Source organism: Cupressus sempervirens, chromosome 1 (assembly GCF_028749045.1).
Source record: "Cupressus sempervirens isolate cs-2001-9-10 chromosome 1, ASM2874904v1, whole genome shotgun sequence".
NCBI classification, from domain to species: domain Eukaryota; kingdom Viridiplantae; phylum Streptophyta; class Pinopsida; order Cupressales; family Cupressaceae; genus Cupressus; species Cupressus sempervirens.
The window spans coordinates 227,534,060-227,548,018 of record NC_143118.1 but is presented as its reverse complement, the minus strand read 5'-3'; positions in this window follow the sequence as shown (position 1 = coordinate 227,548,018).

Genomic DNA, 13,959 nt, shown 5'->3' with positions numbered 1-13,959 from the left:
GGACTACCTGTTATTTTGGGTATTATTGGAAAATGGTACATCATGTATTGACCTATTTTGCAATAAATAAGATAATGTATTGAACCATGATGTAATAATATTTTATGACCATTTATCTTCATCTTGTATATTTCATAATTAAAAAGTGCACATCCATAAATCTTTTCATGTAATCTTTTTTTAAAAAATTGTTCATGTCTTTTGTTTCTTTTTTATTAATATATTTTTCAACAATATAAAAAACTTTTAGTTTTTATCTCCTTTCATGGATACTTTATACATACATTTAGATTCTTATATAATCTTATCAATCTACTTGCACAAAAACTTTCTCCAATTCTCTATTCTACCTTCTAATAATAATGTTCATTCAGAAGATATTTCTCATTTATATACAAACATGTGTTACTCATTTTAAAGGTTATTTCTCTTCATTCGTGCATACATTATATAGAATTTTTAATTAACATAGAATAATATTCATTGGTGAATTATTTGTCATGTATATATAAATAAATGTTAGTTCATTAATGTCATGTATATTAATTGGTCAAATGAGGATGAACAAAAAAGTGTAGAGAGAAATTTTGACTCTATTATTCATGCATGGAATCTTAGGATTGATCCTTATCAATGAAATATACATGTAAGCTTCATATTATAAATGACTACATATTAAAATATTTTGTTAACATTTAGGTTTCAATACAATAATATATGAATTTTTATTGTTAGGTTTTCCATATTTTTGGTCAACATCCATGCCTCAAGAATACAACACAACTAGCTAAGATGGATATTGATCAGGTCTATGAATAGATACTCAATTGTGTTGAAAGACACACAACTTGTAAGGAGGGTGCATGTCTTTGTAAAAAAAGAGGAAGAATGGTTTGTAGGTAAATCAAAAACAATTTTTTTATATCTAAATTTTCTATATTAGTATTTTAAACAAGTTGGATTAACAAGATTTGTATTTACCAATGTTTTAGGTATAATGCTCCTTGGAAATTTGAATTTGGAGGGGTCAAATTTACACGAGGATGTAGAATCAGGTGAGAAAATATTTTAACCAAAAAGAAATGATGACAGAGTTAATGCACACAATCACTACATATTGCAACTATGGAGGGCCAATGTTGATTGGCAACCTATCCTTTCAAGACTTTCAATGATCAAATACATGCAAATGCGACAAAAGTGGAGAGAAGATCATAAACATATCAAGAAACGTTGATGCATCTTTAAAATCTTGAAAATACAAATGATTTAGTGGCTTGTGCCTACATAAATCTTTTAACAAAGACAATCATAGAAAGAGATATTGGAGCTTGAGAAACATGTCATGTATGCTATTAGAACTTCTAGTGGTTGCATGTAGTTGAGAGTTTGTTAATCTAAACATCTCACATGAAGTTTTCAAACATGTTGTACTGAATGATGAAGGAAACGAGGAAGAACTCACAAAATCTTTTTTTTATGGTTACAAAATAAGACCACTTTTTATGGAAGGTATCAATTTGATTGATGAGACAAGGTCCTTGATGTATAATCCTAAAAGAAGAGGAGGTAATAAATATAGGCCAAGGAATACAATAGTTATTGTTTGAGTTTTCCCTAAGTAATTTATGTTCTTCCACATGATTCTAATAAGTAGGTGGACTTTTATTTGTCTAATTTTTTACTATATAAACCTTTTTGTAATGTTGAGAGGTACATTGGTTATGATGATGATACTATAGTAGCAAATTAGGTGTCACTCAACTATAATCTTTGGCATGTCCAAAGACAAGAATGTGCACAAAATTATGAACCTTCAAGTGATTTAGACACAGGATAATGGAGGCATTTGAGAAAATACAATAGAACAAGAATGGGAAATCATCTTTGGGTTACATCATGGTCAACATTTACCAATTTCTAAAATTGACATGTTGGGAAGAAGAGATATTGATAAAAATACAAATTGGTGCAGTGATTATAAGATTGGAGAGAACAAAATCCAAGCAGTAAATTCTATACCTAAAATGAAAAAGCATAGATGTCTTAGGTATGATGAAATCCTACAATGCATCAAATTTACAACTCTCGGTTAGAAGCAGCAAAAGATAATTAACATTATTATGACACACTACCATAGCAATAAAGTGAGAAATCCTATATTTATGATAATTCAAGGAACATCAAGAATATGAACTTTCTTATATGATTGGTACCATCAATCAATCTCCTAAAATAGAAGTGATGACAAATCCTTCTCAATTTATATTTATTGCACCAATTGGAGTTATTTCTTTCAATATAGGAGCTTCTAACATTCATTCAAGGTTGCAGATACCAATTACAAATTTTGTACGACTGGAAGGGATGAGACTTACGAGTTTTCAATAAGATATGGAGAGAGAGAGAGAGAGAGAGAGAGAGAGAGAGAGAGAGAGAGAGAGAGAGAGAGAGAGAGAGAGAGAGAGAGAGAGAGAGAGAGTGTGTGTGTGTGTGTGTGTGTGTGTGTGTGTGTGTGTGTTGTGTGTGTGTGTTGATGAAATGGGTGTTATTGGCCAAAACATGCTAGAAAATATAGATTTTTTACTCAAACAAGCATTCTCTCAACGTGTTGACATCAACTTTGGAGGTATATTATTCCTTACATCATATGGTACTATTAGTTTATTCTAATGCTTGTTAACATTTTTCATATAGAATGCATATGTTATGATTTTACTATATGATCCCAACTTAAAAATATTCAATTATCTTTCAGTTGTATCTTTTATTTTAGTTGGAGATTTGGGGTAATTACCTCTTATCAATGATAGACCAGCATATGATAGAAATAGACAGGCAAAGTTATTATGGCAGAAATTCAAGATGGTGGTTACACTAGATAAAGTAATTAGGCAAGATGAAGAAAATATCTAGCAACAAATATTTCATCAGCTTCTCACAAAATTGAGAGATGTGAGTCCACAAATAGATGATTGGAACTTGCTCATGACAAGAATGCCTATAAGGTTAGATGTTGTAAGAAATGATGAGTTTGATAAGACAGTGCATTTTTTCTTTATAGATGGAAATGTTCATAACCATAACCTAAGGATGTTGTGTTCTTTAAGATATCATATTAAATGTAGCCTTGCAACTAAGTCAAGGAATGGTCATAGAAATAAAGATTTCTTAATTGAAGAACTTGATATAGAATTATTGATCAGTAAAAATGCAAGGTAATCTTGACTACAAATTTATGAATACAAGCCAATCTTGTCATTGGATCACTTGGGTATATTAGAAATATTGTCTACAAACCAAGAATTTCTCCACCCAAGCCATTAACATATGTGACCATTGAATCTGATAATTACTCTGGAGTACCATTTGATCATCATCATCCAAAAATAGTACCAACATCACAATTGTAGAGAGGTAGGACCTTCCAACTACCATTAAGGTTGGCATGGACGTTTCTAATTCACAAACTCAAGGGCTTACTCTTTCAAAAGTCACAATTGACATAGGTCCAAGAGAAAGACCAAGATCGACATTTGTGGTTATATCCCATGTTAAGTCCTTGGAAGGTTTAAGGATAATGCCACCCTTCACATATGTCCGCTATGAGAAAATGAAAAGTGGCAAACAAATTTCAAAAAGAGAAGTAGAAGAATGTAAACTGAGAAGTCTAGAAAATCAATGATGTATTTGCAACTTATTATTAAATAATGTAGATCATGTATTTGTTCTCCTACATTATGTGATCATCATCATGAAATATTATATTGTTATTCTTATTACACACATTGATAGTTTATATTCCACTCTTAGTGACAAATACAATCACATAAGATTACACTATAACATTTGGGGTCAAATTGCAATGGCAATTTATGATAGCAATGTAAATTGTGGTCATTTTCATGTTTTTTTTGCAATTGTCCCTGATGTTGTCGTAATACCAATATTGGCATCATAATTGCCACGACACCGAGAGTATAAATTTTTTAATTAAAAAAAATGATATAAATCATTTCCCATTTGTTTTGATTGTGGAGAGCTGTGTGTGAAAGAGGGTGGAGAGCTCTGAATGAGGGTGGAGAGCTCTGAATGTTGTCGTGCCCTTGTCATTAGTACATTCCATTGTTGTGATCTCTACATTTCATTACCATGCCCTTGCTTTGTGATTTCATTGTTGTGTATCTTTGCATTTCGTTGCCAAGCCGTTGCTTTGCGATTTCATTGCCATGCCCTAGCTCTATGATTTTCTTCAAGGGACCTATGTAAATGTTCATTTCTTTTCCTTCTAAATAGGTATCTATTTGTATTTCCTTCTAAACATGTATATTTAGAGATATTTTTTAAGGCACTTATTACATCTTAGCACAATAGAAAAATTGATCCAGCTGCATACATATTCCAAAATTCAAATAATAAAACAATAAAACTCACTCAACCCATGCTAAGTGACTTACCTCAAGATCCTCCACAAAAATAATGCAAACCATGAAAAATAGGCAAAGTTTACAAAAAAATTTACAAAAACATATCATAGAAGATATTTTTAGAAAGAAACTAGCCACAACCCAGTTAAATGGGTCTAGTTGTTGATTAGTTAGTTTGATTACAAATTCCTATAGAACTGTCATTAAATTAGGTACAATAAAATGAACAATCAATTGTTCCCAACTAGCAGGATCAAATACAATTTTCCAAGGTGATAAAATTGCATATGCAAGGACTTGAAGAATAACTTTAGTAAAGATTTGAGTGTAAGGAGTTGAAGAAGTAAGTTCTGCTTCTATGTAAATATCATAATCACTAAGGCTTATTCCCCCGCAGAAGCCTCTACCACAATGGCATTACCTCTAAACTATTCATAGGATGTTGAAGTAGTTCCTAACCTTGAAAGACTCTTATAAGAATTTGATATATGGACTATAAATTCTCAAAGACACTTGCAAGTGATTCCAATGTCATAGTACCTACCGCAACACTTTCTTGGATTCTATCTAGTGGCTCCCATAATATCCTCTATTTTGTCTAGCTATTGCTCCTATTGTGCAATCTCTTTCTAAAGTCGCTCCCTCTCCTCTTTGTAAGGCCACTCCTCCTTCACTCCTTAAATTTTTATTATCAAACTTATGAATATTTGCCTCTACCCTATCTAAAATCCACTTCACATTGTGTTATAACTCTAGCATAGGTGTTTGATCATTGATAGCTTTCATTTCAGCATTCAAGTTATTGGTAAACACCCTCACTTGTGGACCTCTCATGTCAAGAACTTTTTGTACTATTTCAACACCATATTCTTGCTTTTGAGATGACAATTCTTCAGTTGCATTTTCTTGTAAAACATTAATTTTGTTGAACAATTGTAAACTCTTAGAAAGTGCATTATTGTTTTCATGCATGTATGTATATATAATAACGAATAATAATAATGTTTTCATGTATGTCAAAATAATAACTAACATTACCATTGGATCATATAATAATAAAGTAATCAACCCAGCTAATCAACAACTAGACCAATTTAAATAGTGTTTCCAATGTCATAGTACCTACCACAACACTTTCTTGGATTCTATCTAGTGGCTCCCATAATATTCTCTATGTTGTTTAGTTGTTGTTTCTATCATGTAGTCTCTTTCTAAACTCAATCCTCCTTCTCTTTCTAAATTAATTCCTTCGCTCTCATGCCTTAAATTTTGATTATCAAACTTCTAAACATTGGCCTCTACCTTATCTAAAATCAAATTCACAATGTGTTGTAACTCTAGCATAGGTGTTTGATCATCGATAGCTTTCATTTCAGCATTCAAGTTTTCAAGATTGGTCAACACCCTCACTTGTAGACCTTAGCATTTTTTATATTGTTTCAACACCATGTTCTTGCTTTTGAGCTAACAGTTCTTCAGGTGCATTTTCTTGTAAAACATTAATCTTGTTGAACAATTGTAATCTCTTAGAAAGTGCATTTTTGTTTTCATCTATAGATATATATATATATATATATATATATATATATATATATATATGTATGTATGTATGTATGTATGTATGTATGTATGTATGTATGTATGTATGTATGTATGTATGTATGTATGTATGTATGTATGTATGTATGTATGTATGTATGTATGTATGTTTGTGTGTATGTATGTATACAGAGAGATCTTGTGGATTGTGTATTATGAATTATAAACAAATAAGAAAAGAAAACATGTCATTAATCATTCTCCATTTGTTTTGATCAATTGTGGAGAGCTACACACAAAAGAAGGTGGAGAGCTTTGAACAAGGGTGGAGAGCTTTGAATGTTGGTTGAGATCAATGGAGATCTAGGATTTTGTTGGCATTCCCTTCTAATCATTGCATTTTGTTGTTGTGTTGTACCCTTGTGATCTTTGTGCCCTTGCTTTGCAATTTTCTTCAAGGGGAGAAGAGGTACCTATGTGAATGTTCTTTTTTTCCTTATAAACACATATATCTCTTATTCATATATAATAGTTTTGGTAAGATTCAAGGATAACTGATTATAATGATTGTATACATATGTGCATGTATGTATGTATATCAATTCACTATGTGAATTGCTTTACATGCATACATGCACACTTGCATAGTACTTTAGCTAAATTAAATTAATCATTCATGTCTTGAATTCACACGATTAATTATCCTTGCATTTAATCAAAATTATTCATACCAAACTAAGTATGCAAAAATATGTCCTTGCATATTATATTATCTCTTGGTGATTGAGTAATGATCTTGTGCATAATATCATCTAGGTAATGATTGGATGTATTCACATTAAGTCATAATAGGATCAAGTAGATGATCTATTTATGTTACTTCATACTTGTTTTATTGAACATTTTGTTTAACAACATTAGTAATACTAAAATTATACAGCTACAACTGGTACTCTTGTTTATTTTATTTAATCATATACATTTAAGACTATTATTTTCTTAAAAATAGATTGTATATTTGTTATCAGTAAAACACAAATATAGATCTCTAATAGTTATCTTTTTTTATTTTTCAAAATCTTCATAATTGTTATCACTAAAATACAAATATACAACATTTGGGTGTATTTTGGTTCATAATAGTCCATGCACTACAAATCATAATCAAAGTTCATATTTCAAAGGCCAAAGGTTCTGAACATGAAACTAGTGATTAAAAGTGTTGGTTCATCAATCTGAATATATAGTTCAACGGTTCAAGTTGACAATTTCAAGTAACCCATACCATTTTAGAAGACCAAGTCTAGTGATTTCTATCTAGCAATTTGATGATACAAAAATTCAATATGGAGGAGGATATATTGGAATCACAAATAAATCATCCCATATCCATAAAAAAAAATCATATTGGAATCACAAATAAATCATCCCATATCCATAAAAAAAATCTATCTTCTATAAGTCTCTCTCCTCTAATGACCCAATACATGAAGCCATTATCATCATGAGTAGACTCACTCTCCTCAAACCAATTCAATCGAAACTATTCATACCAAACTAAGTATGCAAAAATCTATAACTTACAAATTATATTATCTCTTGGTGATTGAATAAAGATCAAATACAATTTTCCAAGGTGATAAAATTGCATATGTAGATGTATGTATATATGTATGTACATATGTATATATATACACACATACACACACATATGTGTGTCTATGTGTGTATGTATGTATATAAATAGAGAGATCTCTATATATATGCATGCATAGAAACACACACATATGTGAGGAAATATAAATAGATACATGTTTAGAAAGAAAATAAAAGAACATTTACATAGGTACCTCTTCTCCCCTTGAAGAAAATTGTAGAGCACTACTACATTTAGGCCCAATAAACCACAAATTACACCGTCGTCACAAATTGTCATCGCAATTTGACCCCAAATGTTATTGTACACAAAGAGCACACAGATCGTAGAGGAATGAAATGGCAATGAAATCGCTGAACAAGGGCATGAAGATCACAAGTGTTAGGATTAACCATAGAAAAAAAAAGCAATTACATGCAAATATATCCAATATCAAAAAATAATAGATCGCATAGAAGAGAACACAAGACACCAAGATTTAACATGGTTCACCCAATCCCTGGGCTACATCCACCAAATAGCAAGTCCAATATTATTATTATCCAGTGATTACAACCTAATTACAATCTATAATCTCTTTACAACTCAATATTGCTACAAGAACCAATTTTTGCATCACACACATAATGGAAATCCCTAACCCTAAGCCCTTTTATACAAGCTTTTTGTCACTTATAAAATTAGGGCTAGAATAATAGAAAAAATAGTAGCTGACACCTTTTACAATATAAGGTCATTTTTGGCTTCGGGGGCATTACCCTCAAAAACCCTCGTAGGGGTGTTGCCCCTTGACCCCACCTTGTACTGTGATAGGGAGTGTACCTGGGGTACTACCCTAGGACCCTGCAAGGGTGCTACCCCTTGACCATATCTTGGGGTGCTACCCCCAAACCCCCATAGGAATAATCTAGAGGGAAACCATGTCGAATTAACCTCTGAGTCTAATTAGGCTTCACATCACAACAATCTCTCACTTGGAGACTAATCAAACTCTACAATAATAACCTCCCACTTGGAGACTAACCATAGCAACACTAAATCTGTATCTCCCACAAGAATATCAAACCACCCTAGACTCTATTGTTTGTTGATTTTGTTTAGTCTAGAAGACCAACCAAAGCTAAAGAGGAATTCATCTTCTCCCTTTTCACTACCTTTGTGAACATATCTGTTGGATTGTCATCTATATCTATCTTGTCCAGCTTTAACTATCCATCATCCAAAATTGACTGAATGAAATGGTACAACAACTATATATGTTTTGTCTTTGAATATAGAGTAGAATTATTTGCAAGATGAATGACACTCTGACTATCTATAAACAAATAATTATCTCACTATGGATGTCCCAATTCTTCCAAGAAGAACTGAAGCCATATCATCTCCTTGGCTGCCTATGTTGCAATAACATACTCTACCTCTATAGTGGATAAAGTATTAACCTTCTATAACCTAGAAACCTAGCTCATTGTTGCCCCACCAATAGTAAATACATAACCTATAGTACTTTGTACTCCACCTAGTTTCAATATCCCCTACCAAATCTAAGTCAACATAAACCTATAAGTCAATAGTAGAGCCCCCAATGTGTAAACACTTATTGGATGTTCCTCTCAAATATTTGATAATCCATTTAACATCATTCCAATGCTTAAGCCCCAGATGACTCATATACCTACTAACAACTCCCACTACATGTGTAATATCTATCCTAGTACATACACATAGCATACATCAAGCTTCCTATAGCTAAAGCATAAGGTACACTAGACATTGTATCCTCTTCTTCTTGTGTCTTTGGAACATCTCCTTAGTCAACTTCAAATGACCAAGTAAAGGTATGTTGATAGCTTTAGCATTCTCTATAGAGAAATGTTACAATACCTTCTCAATATAATCGACCTGAGACAAAGTCAATTTCCTCTTCTTCCTATCTTTGAAAATCTTTATACCAAGGATTTATTTTGTTGCCCCCCAAATCCTTCATAGCAAATGCATGTGCTAACTGGCGTCTCAGACCCTTAATGTGATCAATGTTAGACCCAGCTACAAGCATATCATCAACATATAAACATAAAATAATGTAGCTATCATCATCTAACCTTATAAAAGAAACATAATGATTTAAATGACACCTATTATATCCATGCTCATGCATAAAACTGTCAAATTTTAGATACCATTACCGAGGTGCTTGCTTCAAGCCATATAAACTTATCTTCAATCTAATTACTAAGTTCGCCTTACCTTTGACTTCAAATCCCTATGGTTGTGTCATATATATCTCTTCATCCAAATCACCATGAAGAAAGGTTTTTTTAACATCAAGCTACTCCAAATGAAAATCTTCAGCAACCCTTTTTCTACATAAATCCTTTTATAACTAATATGGCTTTAAATCCTTTCTTACCTCCATCCTCTTCTTTCAACCTATAAACCCATTTATTCTATAAAGCCCTTTTACCTACAGGCAACTTGTATAAATCTCATGTCTAACTATTTAATAAAGAGTCCATTTCCTCTTTCATTGTAGACTCCCACTAAATTTTTGTATCCACCAGAACAGCTTCATCATAACATTCAGGTTCACTAGCATCAAGTAAGAAAAATAAAATATAAAGAGGGAGAAAATCTTTTTAAAGGCCTATTAGCCTTGTTGACTGTCTAACATTCACTAGGGTTGTGTGGTATTTATTGTTGTAGTTTTTGTGGTTTTTGCACATCATGAGAAATTGTTGGAACATCATCTTTTGGAGTATCATCCAGCACTACATAATCATTTTTTTTCTTCTCATGTTGCTGCAACAAATCTATGTACAATGCTTTCTCATTGAATATTGAATCTCTGCTTCTTACAATTTTACGATTTTCAAAATCTCAAAGCCTATAACCAAATTCATCAATACCGTATCCAAAAAATACACATTTCTTTGATTTAGCTTCCATCTTGGTTCTATTTTCAAAAATCAACATGTGCAATTGCTTCACAACCGAAGGTTTTGAGAAAATAATAACTCACCTTATTACTAGTCCATGCTTCAACTAGAATACCACAACCCAAAGGAATAGAGGGTCCTCTATTAATCAAATTAATAGTAGTATTAACAGCCTTCATCCACATGTTTAAGGGCAACCTAGCATGTAACCTCATGCTCCTTGCATGCTCCATTATAGTCTTGTTCATGCATTCAACCACTTCATTTTCTTGTGGAGTCCTTGGAATAGTTTTTTGTCTATGAAAACCATTATTGGAGAAATAATCTTGAAATGCTTTCTTGCAATACTCACCACCATTATCAAATCTAAGACATTTTAATCTTTTACCAGTCTCATTTTCAACCAAGCATTTCCATTTTTTAAAAGTTTGAAATACATCAAATTTTTGTCTAAAGAACTAAACTCATACTTTTCTAATTGCATCATCAGTAAATGTAACATAATAATGATAGCCACCAAGGGAAGATATTTGAGCTAGTCCCCATATATCTATATGCACACGCTCTAATTTCTCAATTTTATTTTCCTTCCTAGTCTTCACAAAAATCACTATTTTTTGTTTTCCATACACACAACTTTCACAGAAATCCATATTGACACATTTTAGGCCTGGTAAAACTTTATTTGAATGAAGTAATTTCATACCTTTCTCACTCATGTGCCCAAGTCTATTGTGACACAACGTTGTAGCAAAATTTGCAACGTTTATTTTTTCTCCTTACTCAATTGCAGCAACTATTCCTAAACATTCATTTTTCTCTAATATAATCAAAGTAAAAGGAACAATATAACCTATACAAAGATATAAGGTGTCTACTTTCACACCTTTTGCAACTACAAGGGAACCTTTTGAAACTTTCCACTTTTTGTCATTAAAAGTAACTACATAACCCTCATCACCGAGTTGCCTTGGTGAAATTAAATTCCTACTCAACCTTGGAACATATCTTACCTCATGTAGTAGCCAATGATTCCCATTCTACAACTTAATCTTAACTTTTCCCTTTCCAACAATTTGATAGGTTTCATTATCCCCCAAATAAACAAGCTCAAAATCCCCTTAGGCATAATCAATAAAATAACCTCTATAAGGTGTAGCATGAAATGAAGCACTAGAATCTAAAACCTATGAATCATCAACACATTCTAAAGATAGAAGCAACTTGCATCCTCTTTAAAAAAATTACTTACCACATTTTCTTCCTTGTTCCCTTTTGGTTTATCTCCTTCATTGTTCTTTTAAGTCCAGTAATCTTTCTTCTCATGCCCTAGTTTTTCATAGTGCCAACAATCTCTCAGTCCTCTAGATTGAAATCTCTTCCCCTTTGACTTTCCTCTTGATTTCCTATGATTTCCATATTTACTTCCTCTCTCAGTCATCTAACTCTACTTTGTGCATTCAAAGCACTTCCTGATGTAGATCCACCTAAGGATTTCCTATGAGTTTCCTCACTCAAAATAACATCGATCACATCATCATATTTTAAGTATTAGATCTAGAAACAAAATTACTCACAACCATTACCAAGCCATTCCATCTTTCAGGCAAATAACAAAAAATCAAGAGAGCCCTAATTTCTTCATCAAAATTAATACCCACAAAAGATAACTGACTAGTAACAATATTAAACTCATTTAAATGATCTACAATAGATCTACCTTCTACCATCTCCATATTAAATAAAATCTTCATGAGAAATGCCTTATTTGAAGCAGAGGGCTTTTCATACAACATTACTAGGGTTTACTTCAACTCTTCCGTAGTCTTTATTTTTGTAATGTTAAAGGTCACCAATGGTGTCAAGAATAATCGAATGCTTCAAAGTGCCTTTTTGTCTAAAATATCTCAGTCCTCATTTGTCATAGTTCCTTGATTCTTGTTTTTGTCCAATGGCTTTCATAAATCCTTCTGATAGAGATAGTTCTCCATTTGCATTTTCCATTACTAAAAATTCTACCCATTAAACTTGTCAACCTTCAACTTATCCTCATCTTCCATTGCACCCACTCAACCATGGGACTCCCACTCAACTACAAAATTTTCCTACAAAGGATAACTAAAAAAAACACGGTGACAATCTAGCTTTGATACCACTTGTTAGGATTAACCATAGGCAAAAATAAGAGCTACATGCAAATATATCCAATATCAAAAAATAATAGATCGCATAGAAGAGAACACAAGGCACCAAGATTTAATCTAGTTCACCCAATCCCTAGGCTATGTCCACCAAATAGCAAGTCCAATATTATCATTATCCATTGATTACAACTTAATTACAATCTATAATCCCCTTATAGCTCAATACCACCACAAGAACCAATTTTCACATCACACACATAATGAAAATCCCTAACCCTAAGCCCTTTTATACAAGCCTTTTTCCACTTACAAAATTAGGGCTGGAATAATAGAAAAAATAGTAGCTAACACCTTTTAAAATATATAATCATTTTTGGCTTCGAGAGCACTACCCCCAAAAACCCCCGCGGGAGGGTTTCCCCTCGACCCCACCTTGTACTGCAATAGGGAATGCACTTGGGGTGTTGCCCCAAGACACTGCAAGGCCATTGCCTCTTGACCCCATCTTGGGGGCACTGCCCCCAAACCCCCATAGAAATAATCTAGATGGAAACCACACCAAAAAAACCTCTCAATCTAATTAGGCTCCACATTACAACAACAAGGGCCTAACAACAAAATGTAGAGATCACAAGGGAACAACAGCAAAATTATAGATCTTCATTGATCTCCACAAAGGGCACAACAATGAAATGTAGAGGTCATAAGGGCATGGCAACAAAATGCAACGATCACAAGGGCATGAAAATGAAATCTCTACCAACGTTTAGAGCTCTCCACCCTCTTTCATGTGTAGTTCTCAACTTCACATTGTGTTGTAACTCTGGCATAGGTGTTTGATCCTCGATAGCTTTCATTTTAGCATTTCAACATTCAAGTTTTCAAGTTTCCTCTTCATTATGTAGTCCTTTCCACCCTAAAAACCACTTTGTTACTTTATTAAAATCAAGGCTTGAACAAAGCCAATGATACAAAACATGCTGCCACTTTCAAAAAAATGTTGCCTCCAACATTGCAACCATATGATAAATGGGAATAGCACATGCCCAAGCCATAACCCAGTTAAATTGGTCTAGTTTTTGATTGGTTGGTTGATTGCAAATTCTTGTAGAACTATCATCAAATTAGGTATGATAAAATGAACAATTAGTCATTCCTAGCTAGCAGGATCAAATATAGTTTTCCAAGGTGATATAATTGCATATGTAGATGCATCACTTGCATGTTAGGCATAAAGCACATTCCCCAATTTTTAT